This window comes from Anser anser (genome assembly GCF_964211835.1).
Source record: "Anser anser genome assembly, contig: HAP1_SCAFFOLD_32, whole genome shotgun sequence".
Taxonomy (NCBI): domain Eukaryota; kingdom Metazoa; phylum Chordata; class Aves; order Anseriformes; family Anatidae; genus Anser; species Anser anser.
The window spans coordinates 4,568,122-4,584,218 of NW_028154148.1; the positions used below are offsets into that span (position 1 = coordinate 4,568,122).

Sequence of the window (16,097 nt, forward strand, 5' to 3'; positions counted from 1 at the left end):
CATCTCTCAACAAGTCCAAGTCAGAGGCAAGTTTCCTGCAGTGTCCCCCTGAGGGCCAGCACTGACACAGCCTCCCTTGAAGCTCGTTAGAGCAGAGCATTGGAGGCAGGGAGGACAAGGAGCCAAAGGCACTGTGAAGGTGACCCTGATGTGTAGGAAAACTGGATGTGTTTCACGAATGAAAAGGGCCAGGCCTTGACTCCCCATCCCTGGGAAGGGAGATCCTTTCCCTTCACACACTGCTCAGGGCTCTTTCTGGGGTAGGAGGAGATGGAGATGTGCATGGCCAAGCGCAGGAGAATGGTACGAGCCCTGCCTGGTTCATGGGTGGCTGCGAGGAGGCAATGAGGCCCTGGTGCTTTACCGATAAGCTGTCTCCTCCTCGGCCTCAGTGGCAGAGACAACAGCCAGAGCCATGGACACCAAGACCTGGGTCCTGTTGGGACTCTCAGCCTTGTCACAGCCCTTGCTGCTCTCCACAACAGGCTAACCTAGGCACTCTCAAAGCTGCACATCTTTCCCTGATGGATGTAGACATTTGTCCCTCTGGTGTCTCACCAGATCTGAGCTGAGTCTGATAACTCAGATCTTCTTGGTGGCCACGCTCCTCGTAAGGCAGCTCTGTAGGAAGCTGGCCAGGTTCCTGGTGAGCAGCACCATTGTTCGTATGGCATCCCTCGTGGTGCCCAGGCCCTCCTCCTGCTGGGCACTGCTCACTCAGCAGGGTCCCAGTCTGCCCTGATGTGTGGGGTTGCTCTTTCTCCATTGCACGACTTCACTCCTCCTGTGAGTGTCAAGAGGTTTCTCTAGGCAAATTCATGCAGTTTCTCAATTTGCCCCTAGACAGATGCTCCATTCTGTCAGCTGTTAATGTCTATATGCAGATGACTCACTGTAATTGTGCTATATTTGACAAGACAGCAGCATCAGGAGCCGCAGGGAAGTTAGGATAATACAGGAGTAACCACCTGAATGGAACTGCAGCACAGAGTCACAGAATGGTAGGGGATGGAAGGCTGCTAGGTCCCAGCTTTTCTCTGTTTCCTTGTCACACATGCTCTCTTTTTGCCTGGAGCGGTGTCCTAAATGTTGTGAGGCTGTGCAAGGCAAAGTTAGAAGGGCTAAAGCTCTACTCTAGCTCAGTCTGGCTATTAGTTTCTAAGACAGTAAAAAAGTTTTTCTAATAAATAAAAAATTAAAAAGGAAGATTAAGAAGTGTCTTCGACCTTTATTGGATGTGGGAGGAAGCCTAGTGAGAAGTGATGAGGAAAAGGCTGAGTTACTTAATGACTTCTTTGCCTCAGTCTTTATCAGCTGGACCATTTGTTCCCCTGGTACTCAGCCCCCAGAGCTGGTAGATAGGGACACCGAGAGGGCAATGGGGGGACACTTTTGCCCACTTCTTCACTCTCCCTTTCTACTTCACCTCCTCCTTCTCCTCCAGGATACTTACACTAGCTCTTCAAAGCTTTGAATATCCTTGGGATGGTCAAACCAGCATGTTCCTATTGTGATGTCTCCTGAATGTGTTTCAGGCTTTGTTTAATATTAACCAGCTTATTAATAATGCCCTCCAGAGATCTGCCTCATGGCAGGAGAGCTAAGAGTTGCAGGGATTGTGGGAGGAAATGAGCAGGCACCTTGATCAGTGGGCACCTCCAGTGCTTTGGAACTTCACTCCTGAACAAGTGCAGAATTCTAGAAAAAATGGTGAAATGCTTGAAAAAGGGTTGTCATCAGCCTGGCAATTCCAAAGAGACACAAATCACTGCAATGTGCAACTTGGCCTGTGCTTACTGAGCTGCAGTCAGCGCCACTCCAGCCCTTGTGACAGGCCCCACAGCCGCTGCAACTCCTCTTAATGGCCTTGCAGCCACAGCAACTCCTACAATGGGCCGTGCAACCACTCCAAACCCCTGCAACAGGCCATGCAGCCTGAACAAGTCCTGTGATGGGCCCTGCAGCCCCAGCAACTCCTGCAATAGGCCCGGCAGCCACTCCAACGGCTGTGATGGGCTTCAGGGCTGGGCCAGAGAACCAACCTGTGTCACTATTGGTTACTCCTATATGCAAGAGAAAACAATGTATGTGAAAGTCAGGGTTTTTAAAAAGGAAAGAAACTCCTACCCAGACAAGAAAGGAGGAAGAAGACGTGGAATGTTACGGTAAAGTTGGGCCATCGTGGAAGCAGGAGGGCAAAGAGGAAGAGATCATAACAACATCAGTAACCACAGCATCTCTATTCCAGGGTGAGCTAGGAGATTTGTGGAAAGATTTCAGCCACCATCTAAGTGAGCACATTGCCACCTGGCTGCTGGGAGAAAGGGGCCAATAGCCTGGAATTAGAGGGCAGGGATGCAAAGCAGCTGGGATCCCCCTCTAGGGAAGGGGTGACTGGCAAACAATTGGAAAATGGGCAGAAGGAACATACTCCTGTCAGGTGTGAAGGAAAGGTATCCCCTGAAGGAAGATCTTGTATGTCAACCAGGCAAGTGGATAACAGTGGAGTTGGGTATCTGGTGCCCGATGGAATTACTCATGCTGGAGGTGATATATAAAAACCTAGCCAATGAACAATTATCCAAAGATCCTGATGAAGTAAAGTGTACATGATCTATGTGGTGGAAGTTTGTATAGAGTGGTGCACCATGTGCATCCATGCACCATGGATCATCATATGCCATCTCATTGGCACAAATGACCTGGAAAGGCCAAGAGAAACCCAGAGTGGATGAATCAGCTAGCCAACACTGGCAGTATGAAGGAAGTCTCTCTTCTTCCTCATGGGCCTGCATTTTAGCTGTGGATAAACTTTCTCAAGAGGTCCAGGAAGAACAAGAGAATGCATCTTTCTCCCTACCTGTAGAAACCAATATGTAAGCTGCCAGGTGTACGTAAAAGAACGTTGCTCAAGAAAGAGAAATGAGTGGGTACACACCATGTGCCAACATGTGGTTCTGCCATGGGGAGGACATGAGAAAATGGGATGGAAAATCTACCTCCATCCTAGAGGCACGGATCCATGAATTGCAAGGAAATGCAATCACAAAAAGGGGTTCTTCTGAGAAAATTGCTGCTCCAGTTTCTATCAGGCAGTCCTCCAGACAGAGTAGTCATAAAATCATAGAATGGTTTGTGTTGGAAGGGACCTCAAAGATCTTCTAATTTCAAACCCCCTGTCATAGGCAGGGTCACCACCCACTGGATCCGGTTGCTCAGGGCCTCATCTAACCTGATGAATGAATACTATGAGCAGGACTAGAGGCACCTGGCCTCCAGCCACAGGGAGGGTAGGGACAATTGGGCTTATTGGACTTTGAGGATTCCATGGCCTGGCACATGAGACCAACAGAAGATATAAGGCTCTAGTGGGCACCGGTGCACAGCATACCTGCTCCACTGTGGTACACCATAGGCTGTCGGCCTGCTTCATCATGGACCTCACCACAGGCCACAGGGAACTTCTGCTCCGGCTCCTGGAGCACCTCTCCCCCTCCTTCTTCACTGGCCTTGTGTTGTGGTTTAACCCGGCTGGCAGCTAAACACCACACAGCCGTTCGCTCACCCTCCCCCCTCCCTCTCTGGGATGGGGGAGAGAAACGGGAAAGTGAAGCCTGTGAGTTGAGATAAAGACAGTTTATTAAGACAGGAAAATAATAATAACAATAATAATAATAATAGTGATAATGGTAATAGTATTAACAATAATAATGTGTAAGAAAACAAGTGATGCACAATGCAATTGCTCACCACCCGCTGACCGATGCCCAGCCTATTCCCGAGCAGCCGGCCCCCCCACCCCGGCCAGCCACCCCTATATATTGTTTAGCATGACGTCAGATGGTATGGAATACCCCTTTGGCCAGTTGGGGTCAGCTGTCCTGGGTCTGTCCCCTCCCAGCTCCTGCTGCACCCCCAGCCTGCTCGCTGGCAGGACAGAGCAAGAAGCCGAAAAGTCCTTGGCCTGGTGTAAACACTGCTCTGCAACAATTAAAACATCAGCATGTTATCAGCGCTCTTCTCATCCTAATCCAAAACATAGCACCCTACCAGCTACTATGAGCTACTTAACTCTGTCCTAACTGGAACCAGGACAGATATCCACCCCTTATTCCATACCATTTATGTCATGCTCAGGTTACACTCTGTCCAATACATTCTAATTAATCACCATTTTCATCTATGATATATAGCAATCATGGTAGTGACGACATACAGTAATATATAATAATTAACATACTACAATTCAACTCATGGGCTATTCTCACCCAGTATCAAATCCCCTTGAGGTACACACCGGACCTCCCCATTCTTTTGCATTACCCACCAAGTGCATCCAGGTCCCTGAGCAAAAGCAATTCCACGAATGGGTTTGCCTTTTCCTGAGGCAGGAGTAGCCCAGACTGTTTTACCCAGCATGTTTCTTACGTGCACTACAGGAACTTTATCCCCTTCTACAGTGCGTAACAGGTTTGATTGGGCAGGTCCAGCTCGGTTGGCAGATCCCCTGGTATTGACTAACCAGGTGGCCTTTGCCAAATGTGTATCCCAATTTTTGAATGTCCCAGCACCCATTGCTTTCAGTGTAGTCTTCAACAGTCCATTGTATCGTTCAACTTTTCCAGAGGCTGGTGCATGATAGGGGATGTGATACACCCACTCAATACCATGTTCTTTGGCCCAAGTGTCTATAAGGTTGTTTCGGAAATGAGTCCCGTTGTCTGACTCAATTCTCTCTGGGGTGCCATGTCGCCATAAGACTTGCTTTTCAAGGCCCAGGATAGTGTTCCGGGCGGTGGCATGGGGCACAGGATATGTTTCCAGCCATCCGGTGGTTGCTTCCACCATTGTAAGTACGTGGCGCTTGCCGTTGCGGGTTTGAGGGAGTGTGATGTAATCAATCTGCCAGGCCTCTCCATATTTATATTTCAGACATCGTCCTCCATACCAAAGAGGTTTTGACCGTTTGGCTTGCTTGATTGCAGCACATGTTTCACAGTCATGAATAACCTGTGCTATAGTGTCCATGGTCAGGTCCACCCCTCGATCACGAGCCCATCTGTAGGTTGCATCTCTACCTTGATGGCCTGAGGTGTCATGGGCCCATCGGGCTATAAATAATTCACCTTTATGTTGCCAGTCCAGGTCCACCTGAGCCACTTCAATCTTAGCAGCCTGATCCACCTGCTGGTTGTTTTGGTGTTCTTCAGTAGCCCGATTCTTGGGCACATGAGCATCTACATGGCGTACCTTTACAACCAGGTTCTCTACCCGGGCAGCAATATCTTGCCACAATGCCGCAGCCCAGATGGGCTTGCCCCTGCGCTGCCAGTTGTTCTGCTTCCATTGCTGTAACCACCCCCACAGGGCATTTGCTACCATCCATGAATCAGTACAGAGATAGAGAACTGGCCACTTTTCTCGTTCAGCAATATCTAAAGCCAGCTGAATGGCTTTCACTTCTGCAAACTGACTCGATTCACCTTCTCCCTCAGCAGCTTCTGCAATTCGTCGTGTAGGACTCCATACAGCAGCTTTCCATCTCCGATGCTTTCCCACAATACGACAGGACCCATCAGTGAACAAGGCATATTTCTTCTCTTTTTCCGGTAGCTTGTTGTACAGCGGGGCTTCTTCAGCACGGACCACCTCCTCCTCTGATGATATCCCAAAGTATTTGCCTTCTGGCCAGTCCATAATCACCTCCAAGATTCCTGGGCGACTGGGGTTTCCTATTCGGGCCCGCTGAGTAATCAGTGCAACCCACTTGCTCCATGTAGCATCAGTTGCATGATGTGTAGAGGGGACCCTTCCTTTGAACATCCAGCCTAGTACCGGCAGTCGGGGTGCCAGGAGGAGCTGCGCTTCAGTACCGACCACTTCCGAAGCAGATCGAACTCCTTCATATGCTGCCAATATCTCCTTTTCGGCTGGAGTATAGCGGGCCTCAGATCCTCTGTATCCCCGACTCCAAAACCCCAGGGGTCGACCTCGAGTTTCCCCAGGTTCTTTCTGCCAGAGGCTCCAGGTGGGACCATTCTCCCCGGCTGCGGTGTAGAGCACATTCTTTACATCTGGTCCTGTTCGGACTGGCCCGAGGGCTACTGCATGAACTATTTCCTGCTTAATTTGTTCAAAGGCTTGTCGTTGCTCAGGGCCCCATTCAAAAGCATTCTTCTTACGGGTTACTTGGTAGAGCGGGTTTACAATCAGACTGTAATTTGGAATATGCATTCTCCAAAACCCCACGACACCTAGGAAAGTTTGTGTTTCTTTTTTGCTAGTTGGTGGAGACATAGCTGTTATTTTGTTGATCACATCCATTGGGATTTGACGGCGTCCATCTTGCCATTTTATTCCTAAAAACTGGATCTCTCGTGCAGGTCCTTTAACTTTATTCTGTTTTATGGCAAAACCAGCCTTCAGAAGGATTTGGACTATTTTCTTCCCTTTCTCGAAAACTTCTTCTGCAGTGTCACCCCACACAATGATGTCATCGATGTACTGCAGGTGTTCAGGAGCTTCCCCCTGCTCCAGCGCAGACTGGATCAGTCCATGGCAAATGGTAGGGCTGTGTTTCCACCCCTGGGGCAGCCGATTCCAAGTATATTGGACTCCCCTCCAAGTGAAAGCAAACTGTGGCCTGCACTGTGCTGCTAGAGGGATGGAGAAAAATGCATTAGCGATATCAATTGTGGCATACCACTTGGCTGCCTTTGATTCCAGTTCATACTGGAGTTCTAGCATGTCCGGCACTGCAGCACTCAGTGGTGGCGTGACTTCGTTCAGGCCACGATAGTCCACTGTTAGTCTCCACTCACCATTAGACTTTCGCACTGGCCATATGGGACTATTAAAAGGTGAATGAGTCTTGCTGATCACTCCTTGGCTCTCCAGTTGACGAATTAGCTTATGGATGGGACTCAGGGAGTCTCGGTTGGTGCGATATTGCCGCCGGTGCACAGTTGTGGTAGCGATCGGCACTTGCTGTTCTTCAACCCTCAGCAACCCCACAACAGAAGGGTCCTCTGAGAGACCAGGCAAGGTAGACAACTGTTTAATGTCCTCTGTCTCTAAGACAGCTATGCCAAAAGCCCAGCGGAACCCTTTTGGGTCCTTGAAATATCCTCTTCTAAGATAGTCTATGCCAAGGATGCACGGAGCATCTGGGCCAGTCACAATACGGTGCTTTTGCCACTCATTACCGGTTAGACTCACTTCAGCCTCCAATACAGTTAACTGCTGGGATCCCCCCGTCACACCATAAATACAGATGGGCTCTGGCCCTTTATAGCTTGATGGCATTAGAGTACATTGTGCACCGGTGTCTACCAAAGCCTTATACTTCTGTGTGTCTGACGTGCCAGGCCATCGAATCCACACAGTCCAATAAACTCGATTGTCCCTTTCCTCCCCCTGGCTGGAGGCAGGGCCCCTCTAGTCCTGGTCAGAATCTTCATTTCTGTGTTTAAAGGACTGCCTGCTGGAAGTTGGAGCAGCAAACCTTTCAGAGAACTCCTTTTTCCCAATTGTTTTCCTTTGCAATTCACGTACCCGTGCCTCTAGGGTTGCAGTAGATTTTCCATCCCATTTTCTCATGTCCTCTCCATGGTCACGTAGGTAAAACCACAGGGTGGCGCGGTGTGTGTGCCCACCATATTGTCTTCCTTGCATAGATGAACGTTTACCCCTAATAGCTGAGACACTGGTTTGTACAGGTGGGGAGGAAAATAATCTCTCTTTAAGTTGGTGGATCTCTTCAGAAAGTTTCTCCAAGGTATTCTCTTTTAGCTGGTGGACACTAGTTCGTTCAGGTGAAGGGGAAGATAATCTTTCTTCAAGTTGGTGGATCTTTTCAGAAAGTTTCTCCAAAGCATTCTCTTTTAGCTGGTGGACACTGGTTCGTTCAGGTGAAGGGGAAGATAAATTCTCTTTAAGTTGGTGGACCTCTTCAGAGAGTTTCTCCACAGCTGAGACACAGGCCTTTAGGGAAGAGGAGAGATTTCCTTCGTACTGCCGGAGTATTTTAGTCACTTCATTCACTGTGGGATTCTCCTCCGTTTTCCAGGCTAGTATTGCCAATGAGTTGGCATATGATGATGGGGCACTCTGTACAAACTTCCGCCACATGGGTGGTGTACACCGGACTGCATCTGGATCTGCGGATGTTTGTGCGTCGTCTAGGTCCTTATAAATTACTTCCCGTACGGCCAATTCCCTCAGGTACTGAATTCCCTTCTCCATGGTGGTCCATTTGCTTGGTAAACATACAAGTTCTTCCTTGAAGGGATACCTTTCCTGCACAGCTGACAGGAGACGCCTCCAGAGGCTGCGAGATCGTGCTCCATCTCCAATTGCTTTGTCAATGCATGCGTCCCTAGCAAGGGATCCCAGCCGCCTGGCTTCCTTGCCCTCCAATTCCACATAATTGGCTCCCGTGTCCCAGCACCGGAGCAGCCAGGTGACAAGCTGCTCGCCTATACAGCGACCAAAATCTTTTCGCACATCTCGTAGCTCACGCTGATATAGAGTCCGGGTAATTACTGTTGATTTTCCGACATCCTCATCCTCATCTTCAGTCTCCTGCACCTTTGATGGCTGGTATGGAGTCCGGGTAGTTACTGTTGATTTTTCGCCATCCTCATCCTCATCTTCAGTCTCCTGCACCTTTGATGGCCCAGCCTCGTCTTCACTACGCCCAGACTTAGCAGAAGACTGTCTGCGTTTTAAACGACCTGAGCCTCTATACCATTTTTTCACCTTGTCTACAGGGGCAACTTGCACTGCTACAGCTCGTTTCTCTGACCCAGACACAGGGTCTGCCACAGGGCTTGGAATACCCTCTGCGGGGTCAACTTGCACTGCTACAGCTCGTTTCTCTGACCCAGCCACAGGAGTGGGAGCAGCTGCATGAGCTGGGGCAGCTGCAGGAGCTGGAGCGGCTGCAGGGGCTGGAGCTGGAGTGGCTGCAGGGGCTGGAGCTGGAGCGGCTGCAGGAGCCGGAACGGCTGCAGGAGCTGGAGCGGCTGCAGGAGCTGGAGCGGCTGCAGGAGCTAGAGCGGCTGCAGGGGCTGGAGCTGGAGCGGCTGCAGGGGCTGGAACTGGAACGGCTGCAGGAGCTGGAGCCGGAACGGCTGCAGGAGCTGGAGCGGCTGCAGGAGCTGGAGCGGCTGCAGGAGCTGGAGCGGCTGCAGGAGCTGGAGCTGGAGCGGCTGCAGGAGCTGGAGCTGGAGCGGCTGCAGGAGCTGGAGCTGGAGCGGCTGCAGGAGCTGGAGCTGGAGTAGCTGCAGGAGCTGGAGCTGGAGCGGCTGCAGGAGCTGGAGCTGGAGCGGCTGCAGGAGCTGGAGCTAGGTTGCTAGTAGCATCAATTGCAGCTCGATAGGCACAAGCCAGACCCCAGCACGCTACAGTGATTTGTGTCACTTTGGAACTGCCAGAGTCATGACACCTTTTTTTCAAGCATTCTGCCAGCTTTTTAGGATTTTGCAGTTGTTCAGGGGTGAATGTCCAAAACACTGGAGGTGACCGCTGCTCTAGAAACCTGCCCATATCCTCCCACACTCCCTGCCACTCGCAACTATCCCGCCTCAAGACAGATCTCCGGATGAGATTCCTAAGTAGTTGTTTAACCCTCCACAAAATCTGAAGCGCATTCAGGAGACATAACAACAAGAGCAGGCTGGTCTGAGTATCCCAAGGATATTCAACATCTCGGAGAACCACCGTAACTAGCTCGGGGGATAAGAGGGTGGTGAAGGAGAAAGGGAGAGTGAACAGGGAGGGAAACATGTCTTCCCCTGTCCCCTTCACAGATTGGCTCCCTAACGAAAACAGGCAATAGGTGTAATTGCTAATAGTTTCCGAGATATGGGTTCCAAAGTATAGAGTCGACGTCAGTGCTGAGTACAAATACCAGGTTAAAGTCGTGACCAGATATTTCATCATTTCATAAGCCATTGTTACACCGCACAGTACCATAACAATCTTAAACCAGGGCCCGGAAAGGATAAACAGTGCAACAGGGAGCACATACAGAAAGTAACGCACCATAAAACTCAATTTGGAATACAGGTACAGCAGACTGGAGATTAAGGCAATCAACATCGTGACTAGCAACTATTAAGCAGGTCCAATACTTATACCAATTTTAGTTTAACACACTCTGGTCAGATTTGTCGATATCTCAACCCTTCGGGCCCCACGTTGGGCGCCAAAAGGACTGTTGTGGTTTAACCCGGCTGGCAGCTAAACACCACACAGCCGTTCGCTCACCCTCCCCCCTCCCTCTCTGGGATGGGGGAGAGAAACGGGAAAGTGAAGCCTGTGAGTTGAGATAAAGACAGTTTATTAAGACAGGAAAATAATAATAACAATAATAATAATAATAGTGATAATGGTAATAGTATTAACAATAATAATGTGTAAGAAAACAAGTGATGCACAATGCAATTGCTCACCACCCGCTGACCGATGCCCAGCCTATTCCCGAGCAGCCGGCCCCCCCACCCCGGCCAGCCACCCCTATATATTGTTTAGCATGACGCCAGATGGTATGGAATACCCCTGTGGCCAGTTGGGGTCAGCTGTCCTGGGTCTGTCCCCTCCCAGCTCCTGCTGCACCCCCAGCCTGCTCGCTGGCAGGACAGAGCGAGAAGCCGAAAAGTCCTTGGCCTGGTGTAAACACTGCTCTGCAACAATTAAAACATCAGCATGTTATCAGCGCTCTTCTCATCCTAATCCAAAACATAGCACCCTACCAGCTACTATGAGCTACTTAACTCTGTCCTAACTGGAACCAGGACACCTTGGTGTCTGCAAGGCTGTTTCTCACTCCTCTCTCTCTCCCAGATGCTATTCCACAGCAGTTTTGCCCCTTTCTTAAATATGCTCTCACAGAGGCGCAAACAACATCACTTATTGGCTCAGGTCTGGCCAGTGTCGGGGCCCTTATCTGACATGGGGCAGCTTCTGGATTCTTCTCGCAGAAGCCACCCCTATGGCTCCCCCGCTACCAAAACCTTGCCACGTAAACCCACTACAGGCCCAGAACAATGACAATCCTTTGAACAAATTCAAAGGAAGATAGTTCCTGCCGTAGCTCTGGGGCCAGTCGGAGCAGGACAGGATGTAAAACTTGTGCTCTACACGGCACCTCAGGAGAATCGCCCTGCCTGGAGCCTCTGGCAGAAAGTACCAGGGGAGATGTGAGGTTGACCCCTAGGGTTGTGGAGTCAGGGACAGTGAGGATGCAAGGCCCACTATACTTTGCCTGAAAAGTGATGTTGGCAGCATATGAAGGGGTTGGGTCTGCTTTGGAATTGGTTCATACTGAAGCACAGCTCCTCTTGGCACCCTGACGGCTGGCGCTGGGTTGGAAGTTCCAAGGGAGGGCCCCTTCTACACATCATGCACCTTATGCTCCACGGAGTGAGCGGGTTGCACTGATTACACAGCAGGCTCCGACAGGAAACCCCAGTCTTGGAGTCTTGGAAGTGATCATGGACTGTCCAGAGGACAGGGACTTGGAAATGTCGCCAGAAGAGGAGGTGACTAATGTTGAAGAGGCCTCTCTGTCTCACCCTCCCAGAAGATGAGAAGGACAATATCCTGCTCACTGATGGCTCTGCTCAAATAGTGGAAAAACCATCCCTCTAAAATGTCTGTTGAGTTCAGTCAGTCCATGAATTTGGGCTCCATCTGTCATCACAGTCCTTCACAACAAAAGAGGCGGTGTGTGGTGTTGCATTGTTGTATGCTGAGGCCAGCTCTGGTTCCATCACTGCTGCGCTTCTCGGGTGCTGTCACCACTGCCCCTTACCTGGTTTTCCTTCTCTGGGCCCTTCTGCTTGGTGAAACACATCCGGTTTCCCTACACATCACTGTCACATTCACATTTCCTTTGTCTCCTTGTCCTCACTGCCTCCAGTGTTCTGCTCCAACGAGCTCCAACAAAGGCTATGTCAGTGCTGGCCCAGGAGAAGCAGGGCACCACGAGGGATGCCATACGATCAGTGGTGCTGCTCAGCAGGAACCAGGCCAAGTTCCACCAGGGCTGCCTTACGAGGAGCATGGCCACCAAGAAGATCTGAGGTATCAGACTCAGCTCAGATCCGGTGAGACACCACACGGACAAGGGACTAGAGCCAGCAGAGAAAGAGGTACAGGTGTGGGAGTCCCTAGGACAGCCTGGTGTGGAGAGGAGCAAGGGATGTAGGAAGGCTGAAAGTCCCAACAGGACCCAGGTTTGTGTCCATGGCTCTGGCTGTTGTCTCTGCCCCTGAGGCCTAGGAGGAGACAGCTTATCGGTAAAGCACCAGGGCCTCATTGCATCCTCGCCCCCACCCATGAACCAGGCAGGGCTCGTACCATTCTCCTGCACTTGGCCATGCACATCCCCATCTCCTCCTGCCACACGAAGAGCCCTGAGCAGTGTGTGAAGGGAAAGGATCTCCCTTCCCAGGGGCTGGGGGTCAAGGCCTGGCCCTTCTGCTTGGTGAAACACATCCAGTTTTCCTACATATCAGTGCCACCTTCACATTGCCTTTGTCTGCTTGTCCTCCCTGCCTCCAATGCTCTGCTCTAACGAGCTCCAAGGGAGGCTGTGTCAGGGCTGGCCCTCAGGGGGACACTGCAGGAAACTTGCCTCTGACTTGGACTTGTTGAGAGATGTCTTCAATTGTCTCTCAGTGCCTGAGGTTCGTGGGCTCCTCAGCAAAGCCCCCCGAGGGGGGATTCCAATGCCTTGGGCTGGGCGTCTGGTGCTGAGCTGGGCCGGGCTCCTGGGACAGAGAGAGCTCGTGGCAAGAGGGCCGTGGTGCAGAGAGACAGCTCTGCCCAGGAGCAGCTCCTGTGCACAGCGCAGCAGGGCTGGGGGCTCTGACCGCAGGTGGCACGGGGAGAGGAGAGAAGGAGAGAGGGCTTGGAGGCAGTTGGCAGTGGGAGGATGCTGAGAGCTGCCTGCAGGAGAAATCTGCACAGCCCTTGACAAGGTACGTCTCTGGCTGCAGGGCCATGCGGCTACAGTTGCCAGAGGGGTCTTCTACAGCTGGCACATCTGATTCCTGACAGCATCTGTCGGGATGGGTCTCTGTTTCTCCAGCAAAGTGTAGAAGAAGCTGTAGAGAATGGCATTTATAAGAGGAAATTTTGAAGGGAAGACAGAGGCTTGGTTTATCTGAAGGGAAAGGCTTTTTTGGATTCTCTGCTTTCAGATTCCTGCAGTGGAGGGGAATCTGAGTAAATCTGAGTACACAGCTTGTGGGATGGATTCTGTGAGTGTAGACGGAGGAGACGTGGGGACACAGAAGCGGCTCCCAGCAGGGACACGGGCAGGCAGCAGGGACATGGGCAGGCGGTGAGAGGGAGCTGCTGCCAGAAATGCTGTGCGAGGGAGGGCTCAGGCACCTCCCTGCCAGCCCCTGCAGGGCAGGCGCCTTCCCTGGGACACCCCCTGCTCTCCTCTGCCACCAGCACAGCCTCTGCCCTCAAGCCCCCGCTGTCCCCAGCAGGAGCTGCCTCCTCTGCAGGCAGAGCTGCAGCACAGGAGGGTGTGCTGAGTGTCCGTCTGTCCCTCCCTGGCCTTGCCTCCCCTGGCAGCAGCACGCTGCCATTCCTCCTGGCTTCTCCACCTGGCCGTGCTGCTGCTGCTCTTGTTCCCAGGCTCCCTGGGGATGGGGGTTTCACCTGCCCTTGGAGTGAGCCCTCGGGGTGCTTGGGGGAAGGGGAGTACAGGGACAGGGTGAGGGGTCTGGAGATGGGCACTTGGAGCCTGGATTCTTCTTCCCTCAGCAGTCTTCAAGCTCTTCTCAGGAGAACCTCCGTAGCGGAATTGTCCAGCAGTCAAAGAAATGCCAGCAGAGAGCAGCTGAAACCAACGCAGGAAAGGGATCTGCCAACTGTCTGCGTGCAATTGGGCAAGTGCTTTGAGGGACTTAACTGAGAAACAGGAATGGTTTTCTCAGATCACTGTGGTATGTTATTGATGTATTGCTGTTCCTTTGGCAGGACCCCATGCCCAGAAGCAGGAAATGCCCAACAGCAGCTCTGTGAGCGAGTTCCTCCTGCTGGCATTCGCAGACACGCGCGAGCTGCAGCTCCTGCACTTCGGGCTCTTCCTGGGCATCTACCTGGCTGCCCTCCTGGGCAACGGCCTCATCCTCACCGCCGTAGCCTGCGACCACCGCCTCCACACCCCCATGGACTTCTTCCTCCTCAACCTCGCCCTCCTCGACCTGGGCTGCATCTCCACCACTCTGCCCAAAGCCATGGCCAATGTCCTCTGGGACACCAGGGCCATCTCCTATCAAGGGTGTGCTGCACAGGTCTTTTTCTTTCTCTTCTTCATATCAGCAGAATATTATACTCTTACTGTCATGTCCTACGACCGCTACGTTGCCATCTGCAAGCCCCTGCACTACGGGAGCCTCGTGGGCAGCAGAGCTTGTGCCCAGATGGCAGCAGCTGCCTGGGGCAGTGGCTTTCTCAACGCTGTCCTGCACACGGCCACTACCTTTTCCCTGCCCCTCTGCCAAGGCAATGCTGTGGACCAGTTCTTCTGTGAAATCCCCCAGATCCTCAAGCTCTCCTGCTCAGATGCCTACCTCAGGGAAGTTGGGGCACTTGTGTTTAATGTTTCTTTAGGCTTTGGTTGTTTTGTCTTCATTGTGCTGTCCTATGTGCAGATCTTCAGGGCTGTGCTGAGGTTGCCCTCTGAGGAGGGCCGGCACAAAACATTTTACACGTCTCCCTCACCTGGCCGTGGTCTCTCTCTTTATCAGCACTATCATGTTTGCACACCTGAAGCCCCCCTCCATTTCTTCCCCATCCCTGGACCTGGTGGTGGCAGTTTTATATGTAGTAGTACCTCCAGCAGTGACCCCCTCATCTACAGCATGAGGAACCAGGACCTGAAAGCCACACTGAAGAAAATGATTCTAGTGGTAATATTTACTTAGTAATGAGTTGGCTATCTCACTTTTCTAGTTTTATTCAAGTTAATCTGAGCCAATTTTTGACCTTTATGTGTAGTATTGTTTGCAATTCTGTTTTCAGTTAGATGTTTGCTTTCACTCCTCTTTTCCAAATGACCAACCCTCTGTGTGACCGAGACGTTTTCTGTAAACATGTTTATTCCTAAATGACACCTGGCCTCCATTGTGGCATCTCGGTACTAAAAGTGAAGTTGCTCAGTGCTCAGGGCTCTTCTTCCCAAACTGGAGTGCAGAAGGTGCTCAGAGAATGCCAGGCTCAAGGCCTCACTCTTGTGCTTGGGTGCCACCTGGACACAGGGGCACGAGGACACGGGGTGCTGGGTGAGGGAGCCAGGGCTGGACTGAGTCACCACTAGTGGATTCCCAGTGCCCCTGGAGGCCCTGACTGGTCAAGAAGCAGCTTCCTGGGGCTGAAACGTGACAGGGCTGGCGGCATCAGGGAGGTATCGGGAGCCACCAGGATACCCTAACGGTTCACCTGGGATGCTGTGTGCCTTGTGTTGGGTGGGCAGCAAGTGGGTCTTCACAGTAGAGCTAAGCCAAAGGATGCACGGGCTGATGGGAGCTCTGCAATGCCAGGACACACAGCGAGGCCACAGCACAGAGGTCTCAGAGGCCTTCAGTGAACAAGCGGAAAGGGCCAAGACTGGGTGACCAGGCAAGGTCCGGGAGGTGGGGAGAGGTGGGCAGGGGCTGGGCTGGGCTGGGCAGTGCCCGGCAGAGGGCACCAGCAGCGTCAGGGAGCGGTGGCAGCATGCAGGGGAGGGCTCCCAGCAGGGCTTGGTGCTGCAGAGCCAGGGCTGGGGAAGGGAGCCCAGAGCTGCAGGGGCAGGGGACACGAGGCCGCTCGGGGCCCTTGCTGGCCTGGGCAGAGCAGGAAGGGGGCCCAGGGCATTCGTCCCCTCACCGCAGCCTGCCACGACCTGCACGGCGCTCACGGAGCGTCCAGGGCCAGGCTCTGCCCCGTGGTGCGCAGGGAGAGGGCAAAGCCTCTCTGAAGAAGAGGCTGAAAGTGAAAAAGGTCCCTCCGCTGCCCCGTGGTGTGACAGGGCAAGGGTGGGACAGCTTACCTTTATTTGATGTAGTTCTTGTGTAATTTGCATTGGT

The 16,097-nt window shown here is 52.1% G+C and overlaps 1 pseudogene across 1 annotated transcript; it reads left to right on the forward strand.

Annotated features, from left to right (window-relative positions):
• Window positions 1-13,320: 13,320 nt before the first annotated feature.
• On the forward strand, window positions 13,321-15,175 carry LOC310890664 (olfactory receptor 14J1-like; annotated as a pseudogene). Its single transcript has one exon. The product of its transcript is annotated as an olfactory receptor 14J1-like (transcript).
• The last annotated feature ends 922 nt before the right edge of the window (window positions 15,176-16,097 follow it).